The 8864-nt window shown below is 43.7% G+C and overlaps 1 pseudogene; it reads right to left on the bottom strand.

Annotated features, from left to right (window-relative positions):
• Positions 1-3490: 3490 nt before the first annotated feature.
• On the bottom strand, positions 3491-7052 carry LOC120742862 (annotated as a pseudogene).
• Positions 7053-8864: the final 1812 nt, after the last annotated feature.

Raw genomic sequence — 8864 nt, 5'->3', positions numbered from 1 at the left:
TACTGTGTGTGTGTGTGTGTGTGTGTGTGTGTGAGATCAAGGTGTGACCCTGTGAAGACTCCCCAAACGCTGGTGCCAGGAGCGGGTCCATCTGAACAAAAGACTCTTATACTTAAACAGATATACGTGTGTTTGCTATACCATATATCAGCAAGAGAAGATACGACCTCTCCTAGGAGGTGTGTGATCTATGCCAGAACACTCTGTAGAGGGAGTGAACGCCCTCCCCCTTCATGCTACTCAGAGCTGTTACAGACCTCCTAGGATGAGACATTCTTTCAATCTACAAATGATTATACACTTCTAAGCATATGTGGGTAAATGTTTCTAAGCATAAATGACAATCAACAATACAAATCTAACATTTCCCCCCTTATTGACCTTTATGCTAGAAGAATTCCCAGTTATGAATACCTCATGACTGACAGTTTTAATGCAAACATTTTTATACTCAGCATATGTCAAATTACCCTAAATTACTGTAAAAGTACACAGTTTAACAAATGTATCAGCAGTTATCCCATTCCTCATTAATCTCATCCAATGGCAACCTGCATCCTACAAGCAAACAAAGAAATTGTTAATTTAATAGTGAAAATAAAAAGTAACATTTTCAAAAACATCTCAGCTTGGTGATGCTTCCTCCGGGTGTGCAAATCACATGTCTCTCTGCAGAGTGGTTTGAGTTCTGCAGGGCATCATTAATGTCTCTTCCAGTTGTTTCCATCATTGTCCATAGGACCAGAGTCCAAATGTATGTAGAATAAACATTCAAACATACCAGTTAGTTTTGTTGTTTGTCAACATGGGTCTCAGCTATTTCCAAAGCTGCAGACCTCATAGGAAACTGCTGTTATCACCACCATAGCTTCTGGTTCCTGTGCTTTTCACAGAATCATGATGTCATCCTTAGATTCCCTCTGCGCTGTCGATGGAGCTTGGCACGCTCCCCTCATCCTTCAGGTTTTCATGTCTCAACGCTGCTGAAGATTTAAGGCAGAGCACGTCGTACACCTTAGTAGTCTTCCTCAGCGTCAATATTGAATCTTTCATTTTATTTAAATCTTGCTGTGGGAAGTCTCCTCTTGATCTCCTGGAAGCTCAGTAGCACAGCTCTCTGTGTCATATCTGCTGTGCTGAAGATGATCTCTGATCCTCCTGAAGCCTCTCTCCTGGCCTCAGCTCCCATCTTGTGGACGATCCTCTCAGGCACTCCTTCTCGTCATGCATAGTCCTGATTTTGGGCCTGCTGGATCTGTCTCAAAACGCTCAGCTTCTCTGCCTTCCTCCTGGTTCAGCCGATTCAGCCGTCACGCCTCGCACTTGGTTGCCCTAGAGTTGGTCAGAGGCTGGAAGTTGAAGTGCGAGCTTACCCTACGGGGGCTCAATCAGCACTTCCCCCTCACCCCTGAAACAACCAAGTGTGAGATTTCTCTATTGCAGGCAGTTTCATGGTCCTTGCTGTGGCTCCAAGGTCTGATCTCATGATGGGCCCCAACCAGCTTGATCTTTGACCTCAACCACTGCCTGGGCTCAGCTATGCCTGGAATGTTTCTGCTTCTCACTGCTGCACCTATATTTCAGAAAAGCAAACTTCACACGTACAAACAATTATATCAAAAGAGTAATAAGCATTCAGCACGGGCAAGACAAGTGTCATGTGCAGGTTTTCTCAAATCAGGAAACTACAATTATTTCCCTAATTTGCCTCAGACATGGATCATCCCATGTGCTCAGTTAACATTAATGTAATCGGTGACTTCTCTTAAGCAAAGTCACTCCACTCAATTATTATTATTATTATTATTATGGGTCCAAAAGTGGCCAGCAAATGAGCCCATATTAAACTTGTCCATAAACACCGTAATCTCTCATTTGTTTTACTCATGTCACTTGTCTGCTTCTGCTGAATCTTCCACAGCATTCCCAAAGTAACAAACATTAGCAATACACATTGACTGTGGTCAGACGGAGGTCAGACACAGGTCAACAGGTTCCAGAGGTGCCATAAAACACCATAACATCAACCATCCCCTCTCGTGGAAGGAATGTCATTCACATATAAACCCAGAAATCCTGTAGTAGGAAAAACATCAACCAGTTGTCCTGGTGTAAATCATGTGATCAAACCACATGAAGAACTGTAATGCTGTAGAAAAGAAAATGCAAATGTTAGCGCTGCGCAGGTGTGTACACCTTCTCACAGTAATTTCTGTGAGCAACACAAGCCCATGAATAACACACCTCTGATAGATTCACAAACATAAAAATGGCATTTAAAAGGTTAAACCATCACGCAACCCCAGATGTTGCTGTCATCTGTCTGCTCCTGTAACAGAGACACACACAGAGATACATCCACCCCTTTGTCAGGTGGGGGTTGGCTTCACACAATGGTGTTAAGTCAGTCAGTCTTGTCAGCTTTTACCAGTCAGTCAGCTTTTTTTTTTTCCTTTCTCTTTCATTCATTCATTCATGCATTCATTCTTTCTTTGCTGATAGTGGAGCCAATTGTCGCATTTAGTTTCCACTTTCAGCAAAATGACGTCATTTCAAAAAGAAAAAGAACTTTAGATCGGATTACATCGCTGAATCCTTTTTAGGCCAGGAACTTGTCCCAATAAGTGGCTTTCTCCAGAGCCCATTTTAATGTGGAGAAACCCACCCGCAACGGCCCTCTTGACAGGTCGTAAAGCACTTTCAATTCCCGACGTGCAGATCTGCTTAAAGAAAAGAAATAGACAAACAAAATCAGTGCCTGTTCAAAAGATAAAAATAAAAAATAACAGAGATTATCAAACCAAACTTTCAGTGCACTGTGAAAGTATCAAAATAAAAGGGCCTTGTTAAGTCATGACACAAACTCCTCATCAACTTCACAACAGGAGAAGAATCATCAGCTAGATTCACTCCAAACCAACCATCAGCTGCACAACACACAACATAAGCCTAATGTCTTATTAGCTATGAGTTTAGTCACCAGGTCTGTGCTCTTCACTCATTTAGGCCACAGATCTATTCAGTTTTCCTTTTCCCTTCATCATAAAACATGTGACATGCTGTCATGCACTTCACAAAAGAAGTTTGTTCTGACGTATTCAGAGTTGTGTATCTAAATACAGGATTCACTCACACATGAAAACAGGAAACTCAGTGTTTTAGAGTCTCCACTCAACACACAACAACTCCAACACATCCCATTCACTCGTGCTAGAATTCAATCACCTTTCATTAATCTAAGAACGATCAACTAATTTGAATCAGCTATTAACCCACTAGGATGACAGGACAACAGAAATGCATGTTCAAAATGTTATCACTAAAGACAATTTCCCTCATACAGTAAATCACTTGCTGCATCAATCAAGCAGGAAGCTTCTCCCAATTTACCATTTTAACAACTAAATTTATTGTCTGATCACTGATTTATCAAACCAGGATTTTTTTTCAAAAGTTAAATTGCTGTCCTGCAACCTAGAGAGTCAATTTTTTGCATTGTATAAATTCAGTATTTGATAACAAGTGTCTGCTAAATTGACACTATTTTAACACTGATGAAAGATAACAAGCTAATTTTCATTGCATGTGTGTGGAGCTGCATATCCAGCAGAGCATGTAATGTGCTATAAGTTCCACTGATCTTTGCATCACACGAGGTGACTTGGACAAGATGATAAACAGACTCATACACTTAAAATTTTGTCTAATCTTCATTAGCTCTCTTGTGTTTGGAGTGTTAGTATGGTTAATGCATGTTCTGCTTTTGTGTGTGATTTTGTATATGTTTCTATTTTCGTAGTGTTTAAAACTCCGTCTCAATTTTCCACTTAAGCAGTCAGTTTTCTTTTCCCCAGGTTTGCTAACCCAAATTTTGATTTCCCACATTAAAAATAAAATTTGTGTTCTCACCACTCTCATTCTATTGTCCTCTGATGCGGTTGACTTCGTGCTAGTGGCTGTAGTGCTGCTGCTGCTGCCTTCTTGGGCGACTTCTTAGCAGCTCCTCTTGGCTTTGGCCGCGGCGGGCGTCTTGGCTTTGGTCTCAGTAGCCTTGTTCATCTTGAAAGGTCCAGAGGCCCCGGTGCCCTTGGTCTGCACCAGAGTGCCCTTCGCCACCAGGCTCTTGAAGGCGGTCTTGACACGGGCCTTGTTCTTGTCCACATCGTAGCCTCCGGCAGCCAGAGCCTGCTTGAGAGCGGATGTGGAGACGCCGCTGCGCTCCTTGGAAACGGCCACGGCTTTCACAATCAGCTCGCCCACGCTGATGCCGACCTTCTTGGGTTTGGACCTCTGCACAGGGCGTGTTTATGATGGAGCCTTTCCAACTACAGCGCCGGCAGTTCTCCTTCAGCTTTGTCCTGTGTTCCACTGTCTCTTCTTGCCATTTTACTCCACAGGTGGCAAATGTCAAACTCCAACAGTCTCCTCAGTTCTCCTTAAAAGTTTTCTTCACATGCACAGTGAAGTTGCAGCTTGTTGTAAACACAGTGCCATTCATCCGATCAGTCAGGATGATGGGTTTGCTCTTCTTCTCTGGTGCTGTTTGTCCACATTGCCGCTGCTCACTGAGACTTTTGCTCAGGACTTGCTGCTGTCTCTTTATCTGCCATGTTATTGCTTCGGAGCTGCATTCCTTGTCTTCAGGGAGGAGTGAGGGCTGCTTGTGAGTTTGAGAGACACACGGTGCTGTAAATAAGTCAGCCAGAAACTTGGCCTACATGTTTCCAATGATGTTAAACTATAACTTTCTTCCGACTGCTGCATGTGGAAAATTGATTCAGGTCTGCTTTTCACCTGAAAGTGACAAACTAAGACATGTTCATTATCATCATCACTGCTTAATCAACACACATCTCTCTCTCTCTGTGTGTTTTTGTGAACAATCCTTTCTTAAAGCAGAAAACGACATTGTAGTTGTTTTTTCGGCTGATCAACACAAAACCTTTCTGCTATGATTATTTTTCTTCGTCTACAATGTAACTTGTCTCTTTTTCACTCTTTTATTTTATTTCTTTACAACAACTTGTGATCCGCAAAATCACCGCTCTCACTCACAATCAAAGGCAATTACTTTTGCACAGTGCACAAAAACACTGTGATGTCAGACACATTCACACTCACTTTTTCATCTGCATAAATAAATCATATGGCTGGAGATATGTGCCATGGTGATCCATAAGCATGATCACACGTTTATTTAATTATTTTCAACCCAACAAAACAAATAAACAAAAACATGCTGCTGATGCTATGAACTCTCCACACACATGAGTCAAGATGCAGGAAAACTGCAACGCAACATCACTTTCACTTTCATCACACTTTCATATTCAATACAGCTTCTCCATCATGTACTTCAGCATATTAGCTGTTTTCACAGATGTGCTGCGTATCTCAACAATGGCTCATAATAAGACGACAGTCTTTCACACAGGTCAAGTGCCTCTATGCACTTCATTAGTTTAAATATTTACCTATATCACTTCACCTCACATGTCATTGTACTGAATTTAAGCAACCACAAGCTTAATGTAGGTTACTTTTAACAACTATCCACCTCAATTACGTCTATGGTCTGGCACACAGGCTGTTAACATTTTGTGTCAGGAAGGGGTGGGGGGAAAGCCACCCACCAGAGCACAGCTGCTGATGTGGGCTGGCCTTTTCCACACACTCCTGGCTGCTTAGGAAACCCATGATAACAACAACAGCTGCTGACGTCACACACCACGCGGTCTGCTCCGCACACACAACAACAACGAGACGACGACGAAAATGACAATAACACAAAATAGGCCTACTCCGGACTCACACCGGACCGCTCGGGACCCTGACCCAGCTGTGGGACGCTCACCCACTCGCGCGACAAAACCCAATGAAGGGACGCTCGGGACACACACCCAGGGCGATTTCAAAACCCAATGAAGGGACGCTCGGGACACACACCCAGGGCGATTTCAAAACCCAATGAAGGGACGCTCGGGACACACACCCAGGGCGATTTCAAAACCCAATGAAGGGACGCTCGGGACACACACCCAGGGCGATTTCAAAACCGGACACTCACCGGACGCACGTGCTTTATCGCACACAGTGATAAAGACTTTCAACGCAACCTCACACAGTGGATGCGTGCTTTGCTGCACATAGCGACAAAGACTTAAACTTACTTGGTGTTGCTTAGCATGTAGTATAGCCTCGAATCCCGCCGATCGCCATCCATCGAGGAGAAAAGACAGACAGCGAATCCACAGGAACTTCCTGGCTGACGTCAGTCTTTCCGCGTGCCCCTTCTCCCCTCGGTGAATGTCGACTCCAGGGATCCGGCTCTCGAAGGACCAATTAATGATAGGTTTGTAGCTTGTACCTATCCGCTGGAACGTTAAAGACAATATAGTTACACTGCAAAGCAAGACACAAGCAGGCTGGTTTACTCATGCATGAGGGAAACCTGGCTGGGGTCAAGTGTCGTCCCACCACCTAGCCCCCGTCAGACTCTCAGCCAGGCTCCCCATAGCACTCCTTTTATTGTGGTTACATGAATATGCATAGGGTCATTAACATATGACATCTTACATAGGTATACATGTGAACAAAGAATACTGTGTGTGTGTGTGTGTGTGTGTGTGTGTGTGTGTGAGATCAAGGTGTGACCCTGTGAAGACTCCCCAAACGCTGGTGCCAGGAGCGGGTCCATCTGAACAAAAGACTCTTATACTTAAACAGATATACGTGTGTTTGCTATACCATATATCAGCAAGAGAAGATACGACCTCTCCTAGGAGGTGTGTGATCTATGCCAGAACACTCTGTAGAGGGAGTGAACGCCCTCCCCCTTCATGCTACTCAGAGCTGTTACAGACCTCCTAGGATGAGACATTCTTTCAATCTACAAATGATTATACACTTCTAAGCATATGTGGGTAAATGTTTCTAAGCATAAATGACAATCAACAATACAAATCTAACAGAAGCCCTACAACTACAATCCATGACCAAGGTATGAAGATCCTGGAGCTGCCCCATGTGGGTGACCAGCTCACCATGTTCATTCTACCCAGTATCCCCCCAGCGTCTAGATCAAGGGCGTAGATTTGGCATGGACGGAAGGGACATGTTCCCACCAATATTCAGCGATTATTGAATTGTCCCCACCAATATTTGATCTATTCGAGTAAAGAAAATCAAACCCGATAGAAAGAAAAAAAACGATCTGTCAACGTCTCATTCACCCAGCGGTGCAGAAAGAGTTAAATTACGTTCTCTACTGGAGTCCTATATCATGTGACAAATATGGCCAATGTGATTGGCTGTGCCTTTCAGGGAACTCTGTTTAGTTTTAGCAGAGGAAAGCCTGCGCTGCGAGGAGGATGGCAGCAAAAAGGAAGAACCTGGATATAAGTATTTTTCAAAGAAACCTGCAAGTCACATAAAGCCAAATTAACTCATAAAATGTGTCCATCATAATAACGTTACAGACTATGCTAGGCTTTGGCCCACATCAGTCTAAAATTGTATGTAACCACGAATAACGTGTTTTGGAAACTAACTGCACAACAGGCAGCACTGTTAGTTATCTCAGAGTAGCATTTCTAATTTTGATTGAAACTGTCAGAGAAAACGGCAGCTTTGAGCAAGCCAGGATGGAGTTCACCACTGGCAGAGGTGAACTCCAGCTCGCCGTCCTCTTTAGCACCGATGGTCTTCAGTCCAGCCTGCAGGATAGAGCGCAGCTTGTCGTAGGGTGGTTTGGCTGTGTAGCCCAGAGATTTCACCTCCTCCATGAACCGCTGTATCTCATCTGCAACACAATGAGAAGCCCGTTCATCAGAGCCCTCACACCTTGCTCGTTTGAAACCATCAGGTCATCCATGTTAGTTCTTTTTATCAAACACTTCATAAACAAAGACGTAACTTAAACACAAGCTTTCCCCCCACACTGTTGTCACCATAGTGTGTTGCATTCAGATGTCAACGTCAGGCTAAATGTTGTGTGGTGGGACTTTCTTCAGACTTGGCACACAAATACACACACACACAGACACGCACACAGATGGAGCAGTAAACAACAGTTTGCTCGTGCTCAGCACAGCAGAAGGACGGAGGTGCGACGTCTCCTCTGTCTGAACCGACACGCTGCCTTCCTGTCAAAGCACCAACATTAAAAGGCAACTTTTAGCACAGTCGGGCAACAATGTTGCCATTTACTGCCGCAGCTTGTGGCCTGTACTTCTATCCCAGTGAGAGGTCAGGTGGTCACTGCTCAAATTCAGGAGTTACATCATGTTAGAAACACATGAGAGCAGCCAGGAACGGACGAAATGAATCAATTCACATGTGAGCACATTAGAAGGATTTTATTAGCAGTAACTTGATTCATTACGTTCAGTTTCAGAACATAACATTTGTCATTTTTAGAGGAGAATGTAGCCAGGCTGAGCACCAGAGAGCACAGAGGTGAATCTGACCAGAAACAAAGTTTCACTTCCTCCACATAGATCTTAATAAACTAGAGCGAACGGGGAGACGTGCTGCTATAAAAGAAGAGGCAGCGTGGGATTTCTAACAAGAAAAAGAGTCATAGTAAATGACTATTTTACAGTCTATCCAGTGTCATTGCGACAAATCTTACTGGACTGTGTAAACAAATTACTTCATTGTTGGTATTTTCAGGCAAACAAAGGATTTTCGATCGGAAGCACAGGTGCAGGAAATCTGCTGATGACGTTGGCTTTTCCGTAAAGCGGTGTCAGATTACACACACAGTTTCAGCAGCTCATTTTAAAAGCTCTACCTGAGCAGAAACAATCATTCCAGGATGAGCAGGAGAATGCTTCTGACCCACAATCATTAACACAACTGAA

The sequence above is a fragment of the Simochromis diagramma genome, unplaced genomic scaffold (genome assembly GCF_900408965.1).
Source record: "Simochromis diagramma unplaced genomic scaffold, fSimDia1.1 OVJJ01000553.1, whole genome shotgun sequence".
NCBI classification, from domain to species: Eukaryota; Metazoa; Chordata; class Actinopteri; order Cichliformes; family Cichlidae; genus Simochromis; species Simochromis diagramma.
This window is presented reverse-complemented; position numbering and strand designations above follow the sequence as displayed.